The sequence below is a fragment of the Scyliorhinus torazame genome, chromosome 4, assembly GCF_047496885.1.
Source record: "Scyliorhinus torazame isolate Kashiwa2021f chromosome 4, sScyTor2.1, whole genome shotgun sequence".
NCBI lineage: Eukaryota > Metazoa > Chordata > Chondrichthyes > Carcharhiniformes > Scyliorhinidae > Scyliorhinus > Scyliorhinus torazame.
Window position 1 is genome coordinate 52,783,474 of NC_092710.1, and position 25,676 is coordinate 52,809,149.

The 25,676-nt window shown below is 40.3% G+C and overlaps 9 non-coding genes across 9 annotated transcripts; all 9 read left to right on the plus strand.

The window, feature by feature from the left end:
- Positions 1–756: 756 nt before the first annotated feature.
- trnai-aau (transfer RNA isoleucine (anticodon AAU)) lies at positions 757–830 on the plus strand. The gene has a single exon. It is a non-coding gene; the product is annotated as a tRNA-Ile (tRNA).
- A 9,866-nt stretch (positions 831–10,696) lies between these two features.
- Positions 10,697–10,770, plus strand: trnai-aau (transfer RNA isoleucine (anticodon AAU)). Its single transcript has one exon. It is a non-coding gene; the product is annotated as a tRNA-Ile (tRNA).
- Positions 10,771–12,362: 1,592 nt separating this feature from the next.
- trnat-agu (transfer RNA threonine (anticodon AGU)) lies at positions 12,363–12,436 on the plus strand. The gene has a single exon. It is a non-coding gene; the product is annotated as a tRNA-Thr (tRNA).
- A 1,594-nt stretch (positions 12,437–14,030) lies between these two features.
- Positions 14,031–14,104, plus strand: trnat-agu (transfer RNA threonine (anticodon AGU)). The gene has a single exon. It is a non-coding gene; the product is annotated as a tRNA-Thr (tRNA).
- A 1,592-nt stretch (positions 14,105–15,696) lies between these two features.
- Positions 15,697–15,770, plus strand: trnat-agu (transfer RNA threonine (anticodon AGU)). The gene has a single exon. It is a non-coding gene; the product is annotated as a tRNA-Thr (tRNA).
- A 1,593-nt stretch (positions 15,771–17,363) lies between these two features.
- trnat-agu (transfer RNA threonine (anticodon AGU)) lies at positions 17,364–17,437 on the plus strand. The gene has a single exon. It is a non-coding gene; the product is annotated as a tRNA-Thr (tRNA).
- Positions 17,438–19,030: 1,593 nt separating this feature from the next.
- Positions 19,031–19,104, plus strand: trnat-agu (transfer RNA threonine (anticodon AGU)). The gene has a single exon. It is a non-coding gene; the product is annotated as a tRNA-Thr (tRNA).
- A 1,588-nt stretch (positions 19,105–20,692) lies between these two features.
- On the plus strand, positions 20,693–20,766 carry trnat-agu (transfer RNA threonine (anticodon AGU)). Its single transcript has one exon. It is a non-coding gene; the product is annotated as a tRNA-Thr (tRNA).
- Positions 20,767–25,161: 4,395 nt separating this feature from the next.
- Positions 25,162–25,234, plus strand: trnak-uuu (transfer RNA lysine (anticodon UUU)). Its single transcript has one exon. It is a non-coding gene; the product is annotated as a tRNA-Lys (tRNA).
- Positions 25,235–25,676: the final 442 nt, after the last annotated feature.

Here is a 25,676-nt window from a genome sequence, read left to right on the forward strand (position 1 = left end):
GGGATCTAGGTGTCCATGTACATAGATCCCTGAAAGTTGCCACCCAGGTTGACAGGGTTGTGAAGAAGGCCGAAGAAGTGTTGGCCTTTATTGGTAGAGGGATTGAGTTCCGGAGACGGGAGGTCATGTTGCAGCTGCACAGAACTCTGGTACGGCCGCATTTGGAGTATTGCGTACAGTTCTGTTCACCGCATTATAGGAAGGACTTGGAGGCTTTGGAGCGGGTGCAGAGGAGATTTACCAGGATGTTGCCTGGTATGGAGGGAAAATCTTATGAGGAAAGGCTGATGGACTTGAGGTTGTTTTCGTTGGAGAGAAGAAGGTTAAGAGGAGACTTAATAGAGGCATACAAAATGATCAGGGGGTTGGATAGGGTGGACAGTGAGAGCCTTCTCCCGCGGATGGATATGGCTGGCACGAGGGGACATAACTTTAAACTGAGGGGTAATAGATATAGGACAGAGGTCAGAGGTAGGCTCTTTACGCAAAGAGTAGTGAGGCCGTGGAATGCCCTACCTGCTACAGTAGTGAACTCGCCAACATTGACGGCATTGAAAAGTTTATTGGATAAACATATGGATGATAATGGCATAGTGTAGGTTAGATGGCTTTTGTTTCGGTGCAACATCGTGGGCCGAAGGGCCTGTACTGCGCTGTATTGTTCTATGTTCTATGTTCTATGAGAAATCAACAATACTGAGCGGTAATCACAATAATGGAAATCTGCTCCAAACTTGCAGAGTTGGTCTGCAAGTAGGTACTGTGGCTTAGATGGTTAAAGCGCCTGTCTAATGAACAGGCTATCCTGAGTTCAAATCTCAGCAGTGCCTTTATGCCTTTACGTCAAAACAATTAACCTGTTGTGAAAAGCTCCCAATTTAATGGTGAATGCAGAGTTCATTGGCAAAATCTCCATGGCACTAACCTTCTCCGATGTCAAACCTTTCATAGCTCCATTTTTTACGCAACTTCCATTTTCTCATCTACTCCATTGCATTTACTCCTCACTTCAGCTCTGATTAAGGATCACACGGATTTGAAATGTTGACTCTGTGTCTGGCTCCACATATATCCACTGATTTTTTGAGCTTCAATCCTATCATGTTTCGCTTCTCATGCAGATTCGCAACATCCGCAGTATTTTCTTTGAATGCATGACAGGATTTACCTCCGGTAATCCAGAAGGAACATTTTGAATGTTTTTTAGCAACATCTGTGAGCAACGATTGAATGATTAATTCATTTTCTGTGACGAAGAGTGACCCGGACTCGAAATGTTAACTCGGTTCTCTCTTCACAGATGGTGCCAGACCCGCTGAGATTTTCCGTCATTTCCTTTTTTTCTTTCAGATTTTACATCCGCAGTAATTTGCTTTTATATTGAACGATTTATGTTGCTGCACGTTTGCAAGAACGACTCGGGCGGGATAAAGGATGGGTTTATTTTCCATGATGATGTGGTGCTGACAGATCTATTTATATCCTGAAACTTTGCGATTTGCATAATTTGCTAGATTACTCGATGAATTTATTTACGTCCACACTCTGCCACAACAAACACCAGATGATACCTTTTATTCCCTCTCTCAAAATACAATCTTTGTCTCTGTAGCTTCCCACTCAGATCTCACCGAACTAAACGTAATCTTCAAAGTCTTGAAGTCCCAGTGCAGGTCCCTGTGTAAACAGTTGTCACATCACAAGTCACTGGTAAAAAGCGAGTACAAGCTGAAGAATTTGAGAAAGGAAGCCAAAGGGAGGCTGCCGGTCTGCTTGCGAGGGAAATGTGCTGGTGAGGCTGAATTACCATTGAAGGAAATTCAAAATATACAATATGAGACTTTGAAGTGAGCTATAAGACTGTGTTTGGAATGGGCCCTGGAAGCGCAGTCGGTAGAGCAACTGACTTTTAATCTGAAGATCGATGGGTTTAAGTCCCTGCCTGGGCTTCAACTTTGTCTCAAGGCGTGTTTGTTCCCAATGAATGACAGGAATAAAATAAAGAATGCAGGGTGATTTTGGGAAAGTGGATGAACCATGACAACGTCGTTTTTGCCAAATTGCAATTGCCGTCGACAACTTTCAAGAATTTTTGCTAGATTTTCAGTTAATGTAAAAACCCTCTCCTGGTCTTGTCCTGCATTATACCACTATAGTTTTGTGGTCATGTTTAATTACTTCCAATTCACAAAATATTTCCTGTTTGTTTACTTCTCCCTGCAGAATGCTATAAACTAATAACTTTCAGAAATAACTGCAATTTTTGCGGTTTCAAAGGTCCAGTGCCAATGAAATTTGCACTCTCAAAGTCATCATGAGAAATCAACAATACTGAGCGGTAATCAAAATAATGGAAATCTGCTCCAAACTTGCAGAGCTGGTCTGCCAATAGGTGCTGTGGCTCAGATCGTTAAACCGCCTGTCTAATAAACAAGAGATCCTGAGTTCAAATCTCAGCAGTGCCTTTATACCTTTACGTCAAAACAAGTCACGCTGTCATGAAAAGCTCCCAATTTAATGGTGAATGCAGAGTTGATTGGCAAAATCTCCATGGCACGAACCTTGAAGATACCCTCCCGACTCTTATGTCAAACCTTTCATAGCTCCAATTTTCACGCAACTTCCATTTTCAAATCTACTCCATCTCCTATACTCCATTGCATTTACTCCTCACTTCAGCTCTGATTAAGGATCACACGGATTTGAAATGTTAACTCTGTGTCTGGCTCCACATATATCCTCTGATTTTTTGAATTTCTATCCTATCACGTTTCGCTTCTCATGCAGATTCGCAACATCCGCAGTATTTTCTTTGCATGCATGACAGGATTTACCTCCGGTAATCCAGAAGGAACATTTTGAATGTTTTTTAGCGACATCTCTGAGCAACGATTGAATGATTAATTGATTTACTGTGACGAAGAGTGACCCGGACTCGAAATGTTAACTCGGTTCTCTCTTCACAGATGGTGCCAGACCCGCTGAGATTTTCCGTCATTTCCTGTTTTTCTTTCAGATTTTACATCCGCAGTAATTTGCTTTTATATTGAACGATTTATGTTGCTGCACATTTGCAAGAACGACTCGGGCGGGTTAAAGGATGGGGTTATTTTCCATGATGATGTGGTGCTGACAGATCTATTTATATCCTGAAACTTTGCGATTTGCATAATTTGCTAGATTACTAGATGAATTTATTTACGTTCACACACTGCCACAACAAACACCAGATGATACCTTTTATTTCCTCTCTCAAAATACAATCTTTGTCTCTGTAGCTTCCCACTCAGATCTCACCGAACTAAACATAATCTTCAAAGTCTTGAAGTCCCAGTGCAGGTCCCTGTGTAAACAGTTGTCACATCACAAGTCACTGGTAAAAAGCGAGTACAAGCTGAAGAATTTGAGAAAGGAAGCCAAAGGGAGGCTGCCGGTCTGCTTGCGAGGGAAATGTGCTGGTGAGGCTGAATTACCATTGAAGGAAATTATAAATATACAATATGAGACTTTGAAGTGAGCTATAAGACTGTGTTTGGAATGGGCCCTGGAAGCGCAGTCAGTTGAGCATCTGACTTTTAATCTGAAGATCGATGGGTTTAAGTCCCTGCCTGGGCTTCAACTTTGTCTCAAGGCGTGTTTGTTCCCAATGAACGACAGGAAAAAAAAATAAAGAATGCAGATGATTTTGGGAAAGTGGATGAACCATGACAACGTCGTGTTTGCCAAATTGCAATTGCCGTCGACAACTTTCAAGAATTTTTGCTAGATTTTCAGTTAATGTAAAAACTCTCTCCTGGTCTTGTCCTGCATTATACCACTGTAGTTTTGTGGTCATGTTTAATTACTTCCAATTCACAAAATATTTCCTGTTTGTTTACTTGTCCCTGCAGAATGATATAATCTAATAACTTTCAGAAATAACTGCAATTTTTGCAGTTTCAAAAGTCCAGTGCCAATGAAATTTGCACTCTCAAAGTCAGCATGAGAAATCAACAATACTGAGCCGTAATCAAAATAATGGAAATCTGCTCCAAACTTGCAGATTTCTTCAGCAAGTAGGTGCTGTGGCTTAGATGGTAAAAGCACATGTCTAGTAAACAGGAGATCCTGAGTTAAAATCTCAGCAGTGCCTTTATACCTTTACGTCAAAACAAGTAGCCTGTTATGAAAAGCTCCCAATTTAATGGTGAATGCGGAGTTTATTGGCAAAATCTCCATGGCACTAACCTTGAAGATGCTCTCCCTACTCTTATGTCAAACCTTTCATAGCTCCATTTTTCACGCAACTTCCATTTTCTCATCTGCTCCATCTCATCTACTCCATTGCAATTACTCCTCACTTCAGCTCTGATTAAGGATCACACGGATTTGAAATGTTAACTCTGTGTCTGGCTCCACATGTATCCTCTGATTTTTTGAGCTTCAATCCTATCATGTTTCGCTTCTCATGCAGATTCGCAACATCCGCAGTATTTTCTTTGAGTGCATGACAGGATTTACGTCCGGTAATCCAGAAGGAACATTTTGAATGTTTTTTAGCGACATCTGTGAGCAACGATTGAATGATTAATTGATTTACTGTGACGAAGAGTGACCCGGACTCGAAATGTTAACTCGGTTCTCTCTTCACAGATGGTGCCAGACCCGCTGAGATTTTCCGTCATTTCCTGTTTTTCTGTCAGATTTTACATTCGCAGTAATTTGCTTTCATATTGAACGATTTATGTTGCTGCACGTTTGAAAGAACGACTCGAGCGGGATAAAGGATGGGGTTATTTTCCATGATGATGTGGTGCTGACAGATCTATTTATATCCTGAAACTTTGCGATTTGCATAATTTGCTAATATACTGGATGAATTTATTTACGTTCACACTCTGCCACAACAAACACCAGATGATACCTTTTATTCCCTCTCTCAAAATACAATTTTTGTCTCTGTAGCTTCCCACTCAGATCTCACCGAACTAAACGTAATCTTCAAAGTCTTGAAGTCCCAGTGCAGGTCCCTGGGTAAACAGTTTTCACATCACAAGTCACTGGTAAAAAGCGAGTACAAGCTGAAGAATTTGAGAAAGGAAGGCAAAGGGAGGCTGCCGGTCTGCTTGTGAGGGAAATGTGCTGGTGAGGCTGAATTACCATTGAAGGAAATTCAAAATATACAATATGAGACTTTGAAGTGAGCCATAAGTCTGTGTTTGGAATGGGCCCTGGAAGCGCAGTCGGTAGAGCATCTGACATTTAATCTGACGATCGATGGGTTTAACTCCCTGCCTGGGCTTCAACTTTGTCTCAAGGCGTTTTTGTTCACAATGAATGACAGGAAAAAAGAATAAAGAATGCAGGGTGATTTTGGGAAAGTGGATGAACCGTGCCAATGTCGTGTTTGCCAAATTGCAATTGCCGTCGACAACTTTCAAGAAATGTTGCTGGATTTTCAGTTAATGTAAAAACTCTCTCCTGGTCTTGTCCTGCATTATACCACTGTAGTTTTGTGGTCATGTTTAATTACTTCCAATTCACAAAATATTTCCTGTTTGTTTACATCTCCCTGCAGAATGCTATAATCTAATAACTTTCAGAAATAACTGCAATTTTTGCAGTTTCAAAATTCCAGTGCCGATGAAATTTGCACTCTCAAAGTCAGCATGGGAAATCAACAATACTGAGCGGTAATCAAAATAATGGAAATCTGCTCCAAACTTGCAGAGCAGGTCTGCAAGTAGGTGCTGTGGTTTGGATGGTTAAAGTGCCTGTCTCGTAAACAGGAGATCTTGACTTTAAATCTCAGCAGTGCCTTTATACCTTTACGTCAAAACAAGTAACCTGTTATGAAAAGCTCCCAATTTAATGGTGAATGCAGAGTTTATTGGCAAAATCTCCATGGCACTAACCTTGAAGATGCACCCCCTACTCTTATGTCAAACCTTTCATAGCTCCTTTTTTCACGCAACTTCCATTTTCTCATCTACTCCATTGCAATTACTCCTCACTTCAGCTCTGATTAAGGATCACACGGATTTGAAATGTTAACTCTGTGTCTGGCTCCACATGTATCCTCTGATTTTTTGAGCTTCAATCCGATCATGCTTCGCTTCTCATGCAGATTCGCAACATCCGCAATATTTTCTTTGAATGCATGTCAGGATTTACCTCCGGTAATCCAGAAGGAACATTTTGAATGTTTTTTCGCGACATCTGTGAGCAACGATTGAATGATTAATTGATTTACTGTGACGAAGAGTGACCCGGACTCGAAATGTTAACTCGGTTCTCTCTTCACAGATGGTGCCAGACCCGCTGAGATTTTCCGTCATTTCCTGTTTTTCTTTCAGATTTTACATTCGAAGTACTTTGCTTTTAGATTGAACGATTTATGTTGCTGCACGTTTGCAAGAACGACTCGAGCGGGATAAAGGATGGGGTTATTTTCCATGATGATGTGGTGCTGACAGATCTATTTATATCCTGAAACTTTGCGATTTGCATAATTTGCTAATTTCCTGGATGAATTTATTTACGTTCACACTCTGCCACAACAAACACCAGATGATACCTTTTATTCCCTCTCTCAAAATACAATTTTTGTCTCTGTAGCTTCCCACTCAGATCTCACCGAACTAAAAGTAATCTTCAAAGTCTTGAAGTCCCAGTGCAGGTCCCGAGGTAAACAGTTTTCACACCACAAGTCACTGGTAAAAAGCGAGTACAAGCTGAAGAATTTGAGAAAGGAAGCCAAAGGGAGGCTGCCGGTCTGCTTGCGAGGGAAATGTGCTGGTGAGGTTGAATTACCATTGAAGGAAATTCAAAATATACAATATGAGACTTTGAAGTGAGCTATAAGACTGCGTTTGGAATGGGCCCTGGAAGCGCAGTCGGTAGAGCATCCGACTTTTAATCTGAAGATCGATGGGTTTAAGTCCCTGCCTGGGCTTCAAGTTTGTCTCAAGGCGTTTTTGTTCCCAATGAACGACAGAAAAAAAAATAAAGAATGCAGGGTGATTTTGGGAAAGTGGATGAACCGTGACAACGTCGTGTTTGCCAAATTGCAATTGCCGTCGACAACTTTCAAGACTTTCTGCTAGATTTTCAGTTAATGTAAAAACTCTCTCCTGGTCTTGTCCTGCATTATACCACTATAGTTTTGTGGTCATGTTTAATTACTTCCAATTCACAAAATTATTCCTGTTTGTTTACTTCTCCCTGCAGAATGCTATAATCTAATAACTTTCAGAAATAACTGCAATTTTTGCAGTTTGAAAAGCCCAGTGCCAATGAAATTTGCACTCTCAAAGTCAGCATGAGAAATCAACAACACTGAGCGGTAATCAAAATAATGGAAATCTGCTCCAAACTTGCAGAGCCAGTCTGCAAGTAGGTGCTGTGGTTTATATGGTTAAAGCGCCTATCTAGTAAATAGGAGATCCTGAGTTAAAATCTCAGCAGTGCCTTTATACCTTTACGTCAAAACAAGTAACCTGTTATGAAAAGCTCCCAATTTAATGGTGAATGCAGAGTTTATTGGCAAAATCTCCATGGCACTAACCTTGAAGTTGCCCTCCCTACTCCCATGTCAAACCTTTCATAGCTCCATTTTTCACGCAACTTCCATTTTCTCATCTGCTCCATTGCATTTACTCCTCACTTCAGCTCTGATTAAGGGTCACACGGATTTGAAATGTTAACTCTGTTTCTGGCTCCACATATATCCTCTGATTTTTTAAGCTTCAATCCTATCATGTTTAGCTTCTCATGCAGATTCGCAACATCCGCAGTATTTTCTTTGAATGCATGACAGGATTTACCTCCGGTAATCCAGAAGGAACATTTTGAATGTTTTTTAGCGACATCTGTGAGCAACGATTGAATGATTAATTGATTTACTGTGACGAAGAGTGACCCGGACTCGAAATGTTAACTCGGTTCTCTCTTCACAGATGGTGCCAGACCCGCTGAGATTTTCCGGCATTTCCTGTTTTTCTTTCAGATTTTACATCCGCAGTAATTTGCTTTTATATTGAACGATTTATGTTGCTGCACGTTTGCTAGAACGACTCGGGCGGGATAAAGGATGAGTTTATTTTCCATGATGATGTGGTGCTGACAGATCTATTTATATCCTGAAACTTTGCGATTTGCATAATTTGCTAGATTACTAGATGAATTTATTTACGTTCACTCTCTGCCACAACAAACACCAGATGATACCTTTTATTCCCTCTCTCAAAATACAATCTTTGTCTCTGTAGCATCCCACTCAGATCTCACCGAACTAAACGTAATCTTCAAACTCTTGAAGTCCCAGTGCAGGTCCCTGGGTAAACAGTTGTCACATCACAAGTCACTGGTAAAAAGCGAGTACAAGCTGAAGAATTTGAGAAAGGAAGCTAAAGGGAGGCTGCCGGTCTGCTTGCAAAGGAAATGTGCTGGTGAGGCTGAATTACCATTGAAGGAAATTCAAAATATACAATATGAGACATTAAAGTGAGCTATAAGACATTGTTTGGAATGGGCCCTGGAAGTGCAGTCGGTAGAGCATCTGAATTTTAATCTGAAGATCGATGGGTTTAAGTCCCTGCCTGGGCCTCAACTTTGTCTCAAGGCGTGTTTGTTCCCAATGAACGACAGGAAAAAAAAATAAAGAATGCAGGGTGATTTTGGGAAAGTGGATGAACCGTGACAACGTCGTGTTTGCCAAATTGCAATTGCCGTCGACAACTTTCAAGAATTTTTTGCTAGATTTTCAGTTAATGTAAAAACTCTCTCCTGGTCTTGTCCTGCATTATACCACTATAGTTTTGTGGTCATGTTTAATTACTTCCAATTAACAAAATATTTCCTGTTTGTTTACATCTCACTGCAGAATGCTATAATCTAATAACTTTCAGAAATATCTGCAATTTTTGCAGTTTCAAAAGTCCAGTGCCGATGAAATTTGCACTCTCAAAGTCAGCATGAGAAATCAACAGTACTGAGCGCTAATCAAAATAATGGAAATCTGCTCCAAACTTGCAGAGCTGGTCTGCAAGTAGGTGCTGTGGCTTAGATGGTTAAAGCGCCTGTCTAGTACAAAGGAGATACTGAGTTCAAATCTCAGCAGTGCCTTCATACCTTCCTGTCAAAACAAGTAACCTGTTATGAATACTCCCAATTGAATGGTGAATGCAGAGTTAAATCGCAAAATCTCCATGGCACTAACCTTGAAGTGCCCTCCCTACTCTTATGTCAAACCTTTCATAGCTCCATTTTTCACGCAACTTCCATTTTCTCATCTACTCCATCTCATCTACTCCATTGCATTTACTCCTCACTTCAGCTTTGATTAAGGATCACACGGATTTCAAATGTTAACGCTGTGTCTGGCTCCACATATATCCTCTGAATTTTTGAGCTTCAATCCTATCATGTTTCGCTTCTCATGCAGATTCGCACCATCTGCAGTATTTTCTTTGAATGCATGACAGGATTTACCTCCGGTAACCCTGAAGGAACTTTTTGAATGTTTTTTAGCGACATCTGTGAGCAACGATTGAATGATTAATTGATTTACTGGGATGAAGAGTGACCCGGACTCGAAATGTTAACTCGGTTCTCTCTTCACAGGTGGTGTCAGACCCGCTGAGATTTTCCATCATTTCCTGTTTTTCTTTCAGATTTTACATCCGCAGTAATTTGCTTTTATAATGATCGATTTATGTTGCTGCACGTTTGCAAGAACGACTCGGGCGGGATAAAGGATGGGGTTATTTTCCATGATGATGTGGTGCTGACAGATCTATTTATATCCTGAAACTTTGCGATTTGCATAATTTGCTAGTTTACTAGATGAATTTATTTACGTTCACACACTGACACAACAAACACCAGATGATACCTTTTATTCCCTCTCTCAAAATACAATCTTTGTCTCTGTAGCTTCCCACTCAGATTTCACCGAACTAAACATAATCTTCAAAGTCTTGAAGTCCCAGTGCAGGTCCCTGGGTAAACAGTTGTCAAATCACAAGTCACTGGTAAAAAGCGAGAACAAGCTGAAGAATTTGAGAAAGGAAGCCAAAGGGAGGCTGCCAGTCTGCTTGCGAGGGAAATGTGGTGGTGAGGCTGAATTACCATTGAAGGAAATTCAAAATATACAATCTGAAACATTGAAGTGAGCTATAAGACTGCGTTTGGAATGGGCCCTGGAAGCGCAGTCGGTAGAGCATCTGACTTTTAATCTGAAGATCGATGGGTTTAAGTCCCTGCCTGGGCTTCAACTTTGTCTCAAGGCGTTTTTGTTCCCAATGAACGACAGGAAAAAAGAATAAAGAATGCAGGGTGATTTTGGGAAAGTGGATGAACTGTGACAACGTCGTGTTTGCCAAATTGCAATTGGCGTTGACAACTTTCAAGAATTTATGCTAGATTTTCAGTTAATGTATAAACTCTCTCCTGGTCTTGTCCTGCATTGTATCACAATAGTTTTGTGGTCATGTTTAATTACTTCAAATTCACAACACATTTCCTGTTTGTTTACTTCTCCCTGCAGAATGCTATAATCTAATAACTTTCAGAAATAACAGCAATTTTTGCAGTTTCAAAAGTCCAGTGCCAATGAAATTTGCACTCTCAAAGTCAGTATGAGAAATCAACAATACTGAGCGGTAATCAAAATAATGGAAATCTGCTTCAAACTTGCAGAGCTGGTGTGCAAGTAGGCGCTGTGGCTTAAATGGTTAAAGCGCCTGTCTAATAAACAGGAGATCCTTAGTTCAAATCTCAGCAGTGCCTTTATACCTTTCTGTCAAAACAAGTAACTGTTATGAAAAGCTCCCAATTTAATGGTGAATGCAGAGTTTGTTGACAAAATCTCCATGGCACTTACCTTGTCGATGCCCTCCCTACTCTAATGTCAAACCTTTCATAGCTCCATTTTTCACGCAACTTCCATTTTCTCATCTACTCCATCTCATCTACTCCATTGCATTTACTCCTCACTTCAGCTCTGATTAAGGATCACACGGATTTGAAATGTTAACGCTGTGTCTGGCTCCACATATATCCTCTGAATTTTTGAACTTCAATCCTATCATGTTTAGCTTCTCATGCAGATTCGCAACATCTGCAGTATTTTCTTTGAATGCATGACAGGATTTACATCCGGTAATCCTGAAGGAACTTTTTGAATGTTTTTTAGCGACATCTGTGAGCAACGATTGAATGATTAATTGATTTACTGTGACGAAGAGTGACCCGGACTCGAAATGTTAACTCGGTTCTCTCTTCACAGGTGGTGCCAGACCCGCTGAGATTTTCCATCATTTCCTGTTTTTCTTTCAGATTTTACATCCGCAGTAATTTGCTTTTATATTGAACGATTTATGTTGCTGCACGTTTGCAAGAACGACTCGGGCGGTATAAAGGATGGGGTTATTTTCCATGATGATGTGGTGCTGACAGATCTATTTATATCCTGAAACTTTGCGATTTGCATAATTTGCTAGTTTACTAGATGAATTTATTTACGTTCACACACTGCCACAGCAAACACCAGATGATACCTTTTATTCCCTCTCTCAAAATACAATCTTTGTCTCTGTAGCTTCCCACTCAGATCTCACCGAACTAAACGTAATCTTCAAAGACTTGAAGTCCCAGTGCAGGTCCCTGGGTAAACAGTTGTCACATCACAAGTCACTGGTAAAAAGCGAGTACAAGCTGAAGAATTTGAGAAAGGAAGCCAAAGGGAGGCTGCCAGTCTGCTTGCGAGGGAAATGTGCTGGTGAGGCTGAATTACCATTGAAGGAAATTCAAAATATACAATATGAGACATTGAAGTGAGCTATAAGACTGTGTTTGGAATGGGCCCTGGAAGCGCAGTCGGTAGAGCATCTGACTTTTAATCTGAAGGTCGATGGGTTTAAGTCCCTGCCTGGGCATCAACTTTGTCTCAAGGCGTTTTTGTTCCCAATGAACGACAGGAAAAAAAAATAAAGAATGCAGGGTGATTTTGGGAAAGTGGATGAACCGTGACAACGTCGTGTTTGCCAAATTGCAATTGCCGTCGACAACTTTCAAGAATTTCTGCTAGATTTTCAGTTAATGTAAAAACTCTCTCCTGGTCTTGTCCTGCATTATACCACTGTAGTTTTGTGGTCATGTTTAATTACTTCCAATTCACAAAATATTTCCAGTTTGTTTACTTCTCCCTGCAGAATGCTATAATCTAATAACTTTCAGAAATAACTGCAATTTTTGCAGTTTCAAAAGTCCAGTGCCGATGAAATTTGCACTCTCAAAGTCAGCATGAGAAATCAACAATACTGAGCGGTAATCAAAATAATGGAAATCTGCTCCAAACTTGCAGAGCTGGTGTGCAAGTAGGTGCTGTGGTTTAGATGGTTAAAGCGCCTGTCTAGTAAACAGGAGATCCTGAGTTCAAATCTCAGCAGTGCCTTTATACCTTTATGTCAAAACAAGTCACCTGTTGTGAAAAGCTCCCAATTTCATGGTGAATGCAGAGTTTATTGGCAACATCTCCATGGCACTACCCTTGAAGATGCTCTCCCTACTCTTATGTCAAACCTTTCATAGCTCAATTTTTCACGCAACTTCCATTTTCTCATCTTCTCCATCTCATCTACTCCATTGCATTTACTCCTCACTTCAGCTCTGATTAAGGATCACACGGATTTGAAATGTTAACTCTGTGTCTGGCTCCACATATATCCTCTGAATTTTTGAGCTTCAATCCTATCATGTTTAGCTTTTCATGCAGAATTTGCAACATCTGCAGTATTTTCTTTGAATGCATGACAGGATTTACCTCCGGTAATCCTGAAGGAACATTTTGAATGTTTTTTAGCGACATCTGTGAGCAACGATTGAATGATTAATTGATTTACTGTGACGAAGAGTGACCCGGACTCGAAATGTTAACTCGGTTCTCTCTTCACAGGTGGTGCCAGACCCGCTGAGATTTTCCATCATTTCCTGTTTTTCTTTCAGATTTTACATCCGCAGTAATTTGCTTTTATATTGAACGATTTATGTTGCTGCACGTTTGCCAGAACGACTCGGGCGGTATAAAGGATGGGGTTATTTTCCATGATGATGTGGTGCTGACAGATCTATTTATATCCTGAAACTTTGCGATTTGCATAATTTGCTAGTTTACTAGATGAATTTATTTACGTTCACACACTGCCACAACAAACACCAGATGATACCTTTTATTCCCTCTCTCAAAATACAATCTTTGTCTCTGTAGCTTCCCACTCAGATCTCACCGAACTAAACGTAATCTTCAAAGTCTTGAAGTCCCAGTGCAGGTCCCTGGGTAAACAGTTGTCACATCACAAGTCACTGGTAAAAAGCGAGAACAAGCTGAAGAATTTGAGAAAGGAAGCCAAAGGGAGGCTGCCAGTCTGCTTGCGAGGGAAATGTGCTGGTGAGGTTGAATTACCATTGAAGGAAATTCAAAATATACAATATGAGACTTTGAAGTGAGCTATAAGACTGCGTTTGGAATGGGCCCTGGAAGCGCAGTCGGTAGAGCATCTGACTTTTAATCTGAAGATCGATGGGTTAAAGTCCCTGCCTGGGCTTCAACTTTGTCTCAAGGCGTTTTTGTTCCCAATGAACGACAGGAAAAAAGAATAAAGAATGCAGGGCGATTTTGGGAAAGTGGATGAACTGTGACAACGTCGTGTTTGCCAAATTGCAATTGGCGTCGACAACTTTCAAGAATTTCTGCTAAATTTTCAGTTAATGTATAAACTCTCTCCTGGTCTTGTCCTGCATTGTATCACAATAGTTTTGTGGTCATTTTTAATTACTTCAAATTCACAACATATTTCCTGTTTGTTTACTTTTCCCTGCAGAATGCGATAATCTAATAACTTTCAGAAATAACAGCAATTTTTGCAGTTTTAAAAGTCCAGTGCCAATGAAATTTGCACTCTCAAAGTCAGTATGAGAAATCAACAATACTGAGCGGTAATCAAAATAATGGAAATCTGCTCCAAACTTGCAGAGTTGGTGTGCAAGTAGGTGCTGTGGCTTAGATGGTTACAGCGCCTGTCTAGTAAACAGGAGATCCTGAGTTCAAATCTCAGCAGCGCCTTTATACCTTTCTGTCAAAACAAGTAACCTGTTATGAAAGCTCCCAATTTAATGGTGAATGCAGAGTTAAATGGCAAAATCTCCTTGGCACTTACCTTGAAAATTCCCTCCCTACTCTAATGTCAAACCTTTCATAGCTCCATTTTTCACGCAACTTCCATTTTCTCATCTACTCCATCTCATCTACTCCATTGCATTTACTCCTCACTTCAGCTCTGATTAAGGATCACACGGATTTGAAATGTTAAAGCTGTGTCTGGCTCCACATATATCCTCTGAATTTTTGAGCTTCAATCCTATCATGTTGAGCTTCTCATGCAGATTCGCAACATCTGCAGTATTTTCTTTGAATGCATGACAGGATTTACCTCCGGTAATCCTGAAGGTACTTTTTGAATGTTTTTTAGCGACATCTGTGAGAAACGATTGAATGATTAATTGATTTACTGGGACGAAGAGTGACCCGGACTCGAAATGTTAACTCGGTTCTCTCTTCACAGGTGGTGCCAGACCCGCTGAGATTTTCCATCATTTCCTGTTTGTCTTTCAGATTTTACATCCGCAGTAATTTGCTTTTATAATGATCGATTTATGTTGCTGCACGTTTGCAAGAACGACTCGGGCGGGATAAAGGATGGGGTTATTTTCCATGATGATGTGGTGCTGACAGATCTATTTATATCCTGAAACTTTGCGATTTGCATAATTTGCTAGTTTACTAGATGAATTTATTTACGTTCACACACTGACACAACAAACACCAGATGATACCTTTTATTCCCTCTCTCAAAATACAATCTTTGTCTCTGTAGCTTCCCACTCAGATTTCACCGAACTAAACGTAATCTTCAAAGTCTTGAAGTCCCAGTGCAGGTCCCTGGGTAAACAGTTGTCAAATCACAAGTCACTGGTAAAAAGCGAGAACAAGCTGAAGAATTTGAGAAAGGAAGCCAAAGGGAGGCTGCCAGTCTGCTTGCGAGGGAAATGTGCTGGTGAGGCTGAATTACCATTGAAGGAAATTCAAAATATACAATATGAGACTTTGAAGTGAGCTATAAGACTGCGTTTGGAATGGGCCCTGGAAGCGCAGTCGGTAGAGCATCTGACTTTTAATCTGAAGATCGATGGGTTTAAGTCCCTGCCTGGGCTTCAACTTTGTCTCAAGGCGTTTTTGTTCCCAATGAACGACAGGAAAAAAGAATAAAGAATGCAGGGTGATTTTGGGAAAGTGGATGAACTGTGACAACGTCGTGTTTGCCAAATTGCAATTGGCGTTGACAACTTTCAAGAATTTCTGCTAGATTTTCAGTTAATGTATAAACTCTCTCCTGGTCTTGTCCTGCCTTGTATCACAATAGTTTTGTGGTCATGTTTAATTACTTCAAATTCACAACATATTTCCTGTTTGTTTACTTCTCCCTGCAGAATGCTATAATCTAATAACTTTCAGAAATAACAGCAATTTTTGCAGTTTCAAAAGTCCAGTGCCAATGAAATTTGCACTCTCAAAGTCAGTATGAGAAATCAACAATACTGAGCGGTAATCAAAATAATGGAAATCTGCTCCAAACTTGCAGAGCTGGTGTGCAAGTAGGCGCTGTGGCTTAAATGGTTAAAGCGCCTGTCTAGTAAACAGGAGATCCTTAGTTCAAATCTCAGCAGTGCCTTTATACCTTTCTGTCAAAACAAGTAACCTGTTATGAAAAGCTCCCAAATTAATGGTGAATGCAGAGTTTGTTGGCAAAATCTCCATGGCACTTACCTTGTAGATGCCCTCCCTACTCTAATGTCAAACCTTTCATAGCTCCATTTTTCACGCAACTTCCATTTTCTCATCTACTCCATCTCATCTACTCCATTGCATTTACTCCTCACTTCAGCTCTGATTATGGATCACACGGATTTGAAATGTTAACGCTGTGTCTGGCTCCACATATATCCTCTGAATTTTTGAACTTCAATCCTATCATGTTTAGCTTCTCATGCAGATTCGCACCATCTGCAGTATTTTCTTTGAATGCATGACAGGATTTACCTCCGGTAATCCTGAAGGAACTTTTTGAATGTTTTTTAGCGACATCTGTGAGCAACGATTGAATGATTAATTGATTTACTGTGACGAAGAGTGACCCGGACTCGAAATGTTAACTCGGTTCTCTCTTCACAGGTGGTGCCAGACCCGCTGAGATTTTCCATCATTTCCTGTTTTTCTTTCAGATTTTACATCCGCAGTAATTTGCTTTTATATTGAACGATTTATGTTGCTGCACGTTTGCAAGAACGACTCGGGCGGGATAAAGGATGGGGTTATTTTCCATGATGATGTGGTGCTGACAGATCTATTTATATCCTGAAACTTTGCGATTTGCATAATTTGCTAGATTACTAGATGAATTTATTTACGTTCACACACTGCCACAACAAACACCAGATGATACCTTTTATTCCCTCTCTCAAAATACAATCTTTGTCTCTGTAGCTTCCCACTCAGATCTCACCGAACTAAACGTAATCTTCAAAGTCTTGAAGTCCCAGTGCAGGTCCCTGGGTAAACAGTTGTCACATCACAAGTCACTGGTAAAAAGCGAGTACAAGCTGAAGAATTTGAGAAAGGAAGTCAAAGGGAGGCTGCCGGTCTGCTTGCGAGGGAAATGTGCTGGTGAGGCTGAATTACCATTGAAGGAAATTCAAAATATACAATATGAGACTTTGAAGTGAGCTATAAGACTGCGTTTGGAATGGGCCCTGGAAGCGCAGTCGGTAGAGCATCTGACTTTTAATCTGAAGATCGATGGGTTTAAGTCCCTGCCTGGGCTTCAACTTTGTCTCAAGGCATCTTTGTTCCCAATGAACGACAGGAAAAAAAAATAAAAAATGCAGGGTGATTTTGGGAAAGTGGATGAACCGTGACAACATCGTGTTTGCCAAATTGCAATTGCCGCCGACAACTTTCAAGAATTTTTGCTAGATTTTCAGTTAATGTCAAAACTCTCTCCTGGTCTTGTCCTGCATTATACCACTATAGTTTTGTGGTCATGTTTAATTACTTCCAATTCACAAAATATTTCCTGTTTGTTTACTAGTCCCTGCAGAATGCTATAATCTAATAACTTTCAGAAATAACTCCAATTTTTGCAGTTTCAAAAGTCCAGTGCCAATGAAATTTGCACTCTCAAAGTCAGCATGAGAAATCAACAATACTGAGCGGTAATCAAAATAATGGAAATTTGCTCCAAACTTGCAGAGCAAGTCTGCAAGTAGGTTCTGTGGCTTAGATGGTAAAAGCGCCTGTCTAGTAAACAGGAGATCCTGAGTTCAAATCTCAGCAGTGCCTTTATACCTTTACGTCAAAACAAGTAACCTGTTATGAAAAGCTCCCAATTTAATGGTGAATGCAGAGTTTATTGGCAAAATCTCCATGGCACTAACCTTGAAGATGCCCTCCCGACTCTTATGTCAAACCTTTCATAGCTCCATTTTTCACGCAACTTCCATTTTTTCATCTACTCCATCTCATCGACTCCATTGCATTTACTCCTCACTTCAGCTCTGATTAAGGATCACACGGATTTGAAATGTTAACGCTGTGTCTGGCTCCACATATATCCTCTGAATTTTTGAGCTTCAATCCTATCATGCTTAGCTTCTCATGCAGATTCGCACCATCAGCAGTATTTTCATTGAATGCATGACAGGATTTACCTCCGGTAATCCTGAAGGAACTTTTTGAATGTTTTTTCGCGACATCTGTGAGAAACGATTGAATGATTAATTGATTTACTGGGACGAAGAGTGATCCGGACTCGAAATGTTACCTCGGTTCTCTCTTCACAGGTGGTGCCAGACCCGCTGACATTTTCCATCATTTCCAGTTTTTTTTTCAGATTTTACATCCGCAGTAATTTGCGTTTATAATGATCGATTTATGTTCCTGCACGTTTGCAAGAACGACTCGGGCGGGATAAAGGATGGGGTTATTTTCCATGATGATGTGGTGCTGACAGATCTATTTATATCCTGAAACTTTGCGATTTGCATAATTTGCTAGTTTACTAGATGAATTTATTTACGTTCACACACTGCCACAACAAACACCAGATGATACCTTTTATTCCCTCTCTCAAAATACAATCTTTGTCTCTGTGGCTTCCCACTCAGATCTCACCGAACTAAACGTAATCTTCAAAGTCTTGAAGTCCCAGTGCAGGTCCCTGGGTAAACAGTTGTCAAGTCACAAGTCACTGGTAAAAAGCGAGAACAAGCTGAAGAATTTGAGAAAGGAAGCCAAAGGGAGGCTGCCAGTCTGCTTGCGAGGGAAATGTGCTGGTGAGGCTGAATTACCATTGAAGGAAATTCAAAATATACAATATGAGACTTTGAAGTGAGCTATAAGACTGCGTTTGGAATGGGCCCTGGAAGCGCAGTCGGTAGAGCATCTGACATTTAATCTGAAGATCGATGGGTTTAAGTCCCTGCCTGGGCTTCAACTTTGTCTCTAGCTGTTTTTGTTCCCAATGAACGACAGGAAAAAAGAATAAAGAATGCAGGGTGATTTTGGGAAAGTGGATGAACTGTGACAACGTCGTGTTTGCCAAATTGCAATTGGCATCGACAACTTTCAAGAATTTTTGCTAGATTTTCAGTTAATGTAAAAACTCTCTCCTGGTCTTGTCCTGCATTATACCACTATAGCTTTGTGGTCATGTTTAATTACTTCCAATTCACAAAATATTTCCTGTTTGTTAACTTCTCCCTGCAGAATGCTATAATCTAATAACTTTCAGAAATAACAGCAATTTTTGCAGTTTCAAAAGTCCAGTGCCAATGAAATTTGCACTCTCAAAGTCAGCATGAGAAATCAACAATACTGAGCGGTAATCAAAATAATGGAAATCTGCTCCAAACTTGCAGAGCTGGTGTGCAAGTAGGTGCTGTGGCTTAGATGGTTAAAGCGCCTGTCTAGTAAACAGGAGATCCTTAGTTCAAATCCCAGCAGTACCTTTATACCTTTCTGTATAAACAAGTTACCTGTTATGAAAGCTCCCAATTTAATGGTGAATGCAGAGTTAAATGGCAAAATCTCCATGGCACTAACCTTGAAAATGCCCACCCTACTCTAATGTCAAACCTTTCATAGCTCCATTTTCTCATCTACTCCATCTCATCTACTCCATCTCATCTACTCCATTGCATTTACTCCTCACTTCAGCTCTGATTAAGGATCACACGGATTTGAAATGTTAACTCTGTGTCTGGCTCCACATATATCCTCTGAATTTTTGAGCTTCAATCCTATCATGTTTAGCTTCTCATGCAGATTCGCAACATCCGCAGTATTTTCTTTGAATGTATGACAGGATTTACCTCCGGTAATCCTGAAGGAACATTTTGATTGTTTTTTAGCGACATCTGTGAGCAACGATTGAATGATTAATTGATTTACTGTGACGAAGAGTGACCCGGACTCGAAATGTTAACTCGGTTCTCTCTTCACAGGTGGTGCCAGACCCGCTGAGATTTTCCATCATTTCCTGTTTTTCTTTCAGATTTTACATCCGCAGTAATTTGCTTTTATATTGAACGATTTATGTTGCTGCACGTTTGCAAGAACGACTCGGGCGGGATAAAGGATGGGGTTATTTTCCATGATGATGTGGTGCTGACAGATCTATTTATATCCTGAAACTTTGCGATTTGCATAATTTGCTAGTTTACTAGATGAATTTATTTACGTTCACACACTGCCACAACAAACACCAGATGATACCTTTTATTCCCTCTCTCAAAATACAATCTTTGTCTCTGTGGCTTCCCACTCAGATCTCACCGAACTAAACGTAATCTTCAAAGTCTTGAAGTCCCAGTGCAGGTCCCTGGGTAAACAGTTGTCAAGTCACAAGTCACTGGTAAAAAGCGAGAACAAGCTGAAGAATTTGAGAAAGGAAGCCAAAGGGAGGCTGCCAGTCTGCTTGCGAGGGAAATGTGCTGGTGAGGCTGAATTACCATTGAAGGAAATTCAAAATATACAATATGAGACTTTGAAGTGAGCTATAAGACTGCGTTTGGAATGGGCCCTGGAAGCGCAGTCGGTAGAGCATCTGACATTTAATCTGAAGATCGATGGGTTTAAGTCCCTGCCTGGGCTTCAACTTTGTCTCTGGCTGTTTTTGTTCCCAATGAACGACAGGAAAAAAGAATAAAGAATGCAGGGTGATTTTGGGAAAGTGGATGAACTGTGACAACGTCGTGTTTGCCAAATTGCAATTGGCATCGACAACTTTCAAGAATTTTTGCTAGATTTTCAGTTAATGTAAAAACTCTCTCCTGGTCTTGTCCTGCATTATACCACTATAGCTTTGTGGTCATGTTTAATTACTTCCAATTCACAAAATATTTCCTGTTTGTTAACTTCTCCCTGCAGAATGCTATAATCTAATAACTTTCAGAAATAACAGCAATTTTTGCAGTTTCAAAAGTCCAGTGCCAATGAAATTTGCACTCTCAAAGTCAGCATGAGAAATCAACAATACTGAGCGGTAATCAAAATAATGGAAATCTGCTCCAAACTTGCAGAGCTGGTGTGCAAGTAGGTGCTGTGGCTTAGATGGTTAAAGCGCCTGTCTAGTAAACAGGAGATCCTTAGTTCAAATCCCAGCAGTACCTTTATACCTTTCTGTATAAACAAGTTACCTGTTATGAAAGCTCCCAATTTAATGGTGAATGCAGAGTTAAATGGCAAAATCTCCATGGCACTAACCTTGAAAATGCCCACCCTACTCTAATGTCAAACCTTTCATAGCTCCATTTTCTCATCTACTCCATCTCATCTACTCCATCTCATCTACTCCATTGCATTTACTCCTCACTTCAGCTCTGATTAAGGATCACACGGATTTGAAATGTTAACTCTGTGTCTGGCTCCACATATATCCTCTGAATTTTTGAGCTTCAATCCTATCATGTTTAGCTTCTCATGCAGATTCGCAACATCCGCAGTATTTTCTTTGAATGTATGACAGGATTTACCTCCGGTAATCCTGAAGGAACATTTTGATTGTTTTTTAGCGACATCTGTGAGCAACGATTGAATGATTAATTGATTTACTGTGACGAAGAGTGACCCGGACTCGAAATGTTAACTCGGTTCTCTCTTCACAGGTGGTGCCAGACCCGCTGAGATTTTCCATCATTTCCTGTTTTTCTTTCAGATTTTACATCCGCAGTAATTTGCTTTTATATTGAACGATTTATGTTGCTGCACGTTTGCAAGAACGACTCGGGCGGGATAAAGGATGGGGTTATTTTCCATGATGATGTGGTGCTGACAGATCTATTTATATCCTGAAACTTTGCGATTTGCATAATTTGCTAGTTTACTAGATGAATTTATTTACGTTCACACACTGCCACAACAAACACCAGATGATACCTTTTATTCCCTCTCTCAAAATACAATCTTTGTCTCTGTAGCTTCCCACTCAGATCTCACCGAACTAAACGTAATCTTCAAAGTCTTGAAGTCCCAGTGCAGGTCCCTGGGTAAACAGTTGTCAAGTCACAAGTCACTGGTAAAAAGCGAGAACAAGCTGAAGAATTTGAGAAAGGAAGCCAAAGGGAGGCTGCCAGTCTGCTTGCGAGGGAAATGTGCTGGTGAGGCTGAATTACCATTGAAGGAAATTCAAAATATACAATATGAGACTTTGAAGTGAGCTATAAGACTGCGTTTGGAATGGGCCCTGGAAGCGCAGTCGGTAGAGCATCTGACTTTTAATCTGAAGATCGATGGGTTTAAGTCCCTGCCTGGGCTTCAACTTTGTCTCAAGGTGTGTTTGTTCCCAATGAACGACAGGAAAAAAAAATAAAAAATGCAGGGTGATTTTGGGAAAGTGGATGAACTGTGACAACGTCGTGTTTGCCAAATTGCAATTGGCATCGACAACTTTCAAGAATTTTTGCTAGATTTTCAGTTAATGTAAAAACTCTCTCCTGGTCTTGTCCTGCATTCTACCACTATAGTTTTGTGGTCATGTTTAATTACTTCCAATTCACAAAATATTTCCTGTTTGTTAACTTCTCCCTGCAGAATGCTATAATCTAATAACTTTCAGAAATAACAGCAATTTTTGCAGTTTCAAAAGTCCAGTGCCAATGAAATTTGCACTCTCAAAGTCAGTATGAGAAATCAACAATACTGAGCGGTAATCAAAATAATGGAAATCTGCTCCAAACTTGCAGAGCTGGTGTGCAAGTAGGCGCTGTGGCTTAGATGGTTAAAGCGCCTGTCTAGTAAACAGCAGATCCTGAGTTCAAATCTCAGCCGTGCCTTTATACCTTTACGTCAAAACAAGTAACCTGTTATGAAAAGCTCTAAATTTAATGGTGAATGCAGAGTTTATTGGCAAAATCTCCATGGCACTAACCTTGAAAATGCCCACCCTACTCTTATGTCAAACCTTTCATAGCTCCATTTTTCACGCAACTTCCATTTTCTCATCTACTCCATCTCATCTACTCCATTGCATTTACTCCTCACTTCACCTCTGATTAAGGGTCACACGGATTTGAAATGATAACTCTGTGTCTGGCTCCACATATATCCTCTGATTTTTTGAGCTTCAATCCTATCATGTTTCGCTTCTCATGCAGATTCGCACCATCTGCAGTATTTTCTTTGAATGCATGACAGGATTTACCTCCGGTAATCCTGAAGGAACTTTTTGAATGTTTTTTAGCGACATCTGTGAGCAACGATTGAATGATTAATTGATTTACTGGGACGAAGAGTGACCCGGACTCGAAATGTTAACTCGGTTCTCTCTTCACAGGTGGTGCCAGACCCGCTGAGATTTTCCATCATTTCCTGTTTTTCTTTCAGATTTTACATCCGCAGTAATTTGCTTTTATATTGAACGATTTATGTTGCTGCACGTTTGCAAGAACGACTCGGGCGGGATAAAGGATGGGGTTATTTTCCATGATGATGTGGTGCTGACAGATCTATTTATATCCTGAAACTTTGCGATTTGCATAATTTGCTAGTTTAAAAGATGAATTTATTTACGTTCACACACTGCCACAACAAACACCAGATGATACCTTTTATTCCCTCTCTCAAAATACAATCTTTGTCTCTGTAGCTTCCCACTCAGATCTCACGAACTAAACGTAATCTTCAAAGTTTTGAAGTCCCAGTGCAGGTCCCTGGGTAAACAGTTGTCACATCACAAGTCACTGGTAAAAAGCGAGTACAAGCTGAAGAATTTGAGAAAGGAAGCCAAAGGGAGGCTGCCGGTCTGCTTGCGAGGGAAATGTGCTGGTGAGGCTGAATTACCATTGAAAGAAATTCAAAATATACAATATGAGACTTTGAAGTGAGCTATAAGACTGCGTTTGGAATGGGCCCTGGAAGCGCAGTCGGTAGAGCATCTGACTCTTAATCTGAAGATCGATGGGTTTAAGTCCCTGCCTGGGCTTCAACTTTGTCTCAAGGTGTTTTTGTTCCCAATGAACGACAGGAAAAAAGAATAAAGAATGCAGGGTGATTTTGGGAAAGTGGATGAACCGTGACAACGTCGTGTTTGCCAAATTGCAATTGCCGTCGACAATTTTCAAGAATTTTTGTTAGATTTTCAGTTCATGTAACAACTCTATTGGTCTTGTCCTGCATTATTCCACTTTAGTTTTGTGGTCATGTTTATTTACTTTCACTTCACAAAATATTTCCTGTTTTATTACTTCTTCCCTGCAGAATGCTATAATCTAATAACTTTCAGAAATAACTGCAATTTTTACAGTTTCAAAAGCCCAGTGCCGATGAATATTTTAATTTGCACTCTCAAAGTCAGTATGAGAAATCAACAATACTGAGCGGTAATCAAAATAATGGAAATCTGTTCCAAACTTGCAGAGTTGGTTTGCAAGTTAGTGCTGTGGCTTAGATGGTTAAAGTTCCTGTCTAGTAAACAGGCAATCCTGAGTTCAAATCTCAGCAGTGACTTTATACGTTTATGTCAAAACAAGTAACCTCTTATGAAAAGCTCCCAATTTAATGGTGTATGCAGAATATATTGGCAAAATCTCCATGGCACTAACCTTGAAGGTGCTTTCCCTACTCTTATGTCAAACCTTTCATAGCTCCATTTTTCACGCAACTTCCATTTTCTCATCTACTCCATTGCATTTACTCCTCACTTCAGCTCTGATTAAGGATCTCACGGATTTGAAATGTTAACTCTGTGTCTGGCTCCACATATATCCTCTGATTTTCTGAGCTTCAATCCTATCATGTTTAGCTTCTCATGCAGATTCGCAACATCCGCAGTATTTTCTTTGAATGCATGACAGGATTTACCTCCGGTATTCCAGAAGGAACGTTTTGAAAATTTATCAGCGATATCTGTAAGCAAAGATTGAATGATTAAATGATTTACTCTGATGAAGAATGACCCAACCTTGAAACGTTAGCTCGGTTCTCTCTTCACAGATGCTGCCAGACCCACTGAGATTTTCCATCATTTCCTGTTTGATTCCAGATTTCACATCTGCAGTAATTTGCCTTTTTATTGGACAATATATGTTGCTGCATGTCAGCAAGAACGATTTGGGCGGGATAAAGCTTGAGGCGTTTTCCATTAAGATGTGGAGTTGACAGATCTATTTACGCCCTGAAACTTTGCGATTTGCATAATTTGCGGTTTACAAAATGAGCTTACTTGCGTTCACACTCTGCCACAACAAACAACAGATGACACGCTTTATTACCTCTCTGAAAATACAATCTGTATCTCTGTAGCTTCCCACTCATATCTCAGCGACCTAACCGTAATCTTCAATGTCTTGAAGTCCCAGTGCATTATCGCTGGGTAACAACAGTTGTCACATCACAGGTCATTGGTAAAATACGAGTCCAAGTTGAAGAATTTGAGAAAGAAAGCCGAAGGGAGGCTGCCGGTCTGCTTGCGAGGGAAATGAGCTGGAGAGGCTGAATGACCAGTGAAGGAAAATCAAAAGATACAATATGAGACTTTGACGTAAGATATGAGAGCATTTTTGAAATGGGTCCTGGGAGCTCAGTTGGTAGAGCATTAGACTTTTAATCTGAGGGTCCAGGGTTCAAGTCCCTGTCAGGGCTTTGATTTTGGCTCAAGGCATTTGCTTCCCAATGAACGGTAAGAAAAAAGAATAAAGAATGCAGGATGCTTTATGGAAAGTGGAAGGACCGTGAATAACGTCGTGTTTGCCAAATTGCAACAGCCGTCGCGAATTTTCAAGAATTCTTGCTAGATTTTCAGTTAATGTAAAAACTCTCTCCTGGTCTGGTCCTGCATTATACCACTATAGTTTTCTGGCCATGTTTAATCACTTCCCAATTCGCAAAACATTTCCTGTTTGTTTACTTCTTTCCTGCAGAACTGCTATAAACTAATAACTTTCAGCAAATAACTGCAATTTTGACAGTTTCAAAACCCCAGTGCACTCACAAAGTCAGTATGAGAAATCAACAATGATGCACGATCAATTACACTCAAGACGAAGTGATTTCATAACTGAAGCCTTTAATCGACTAGAACTGT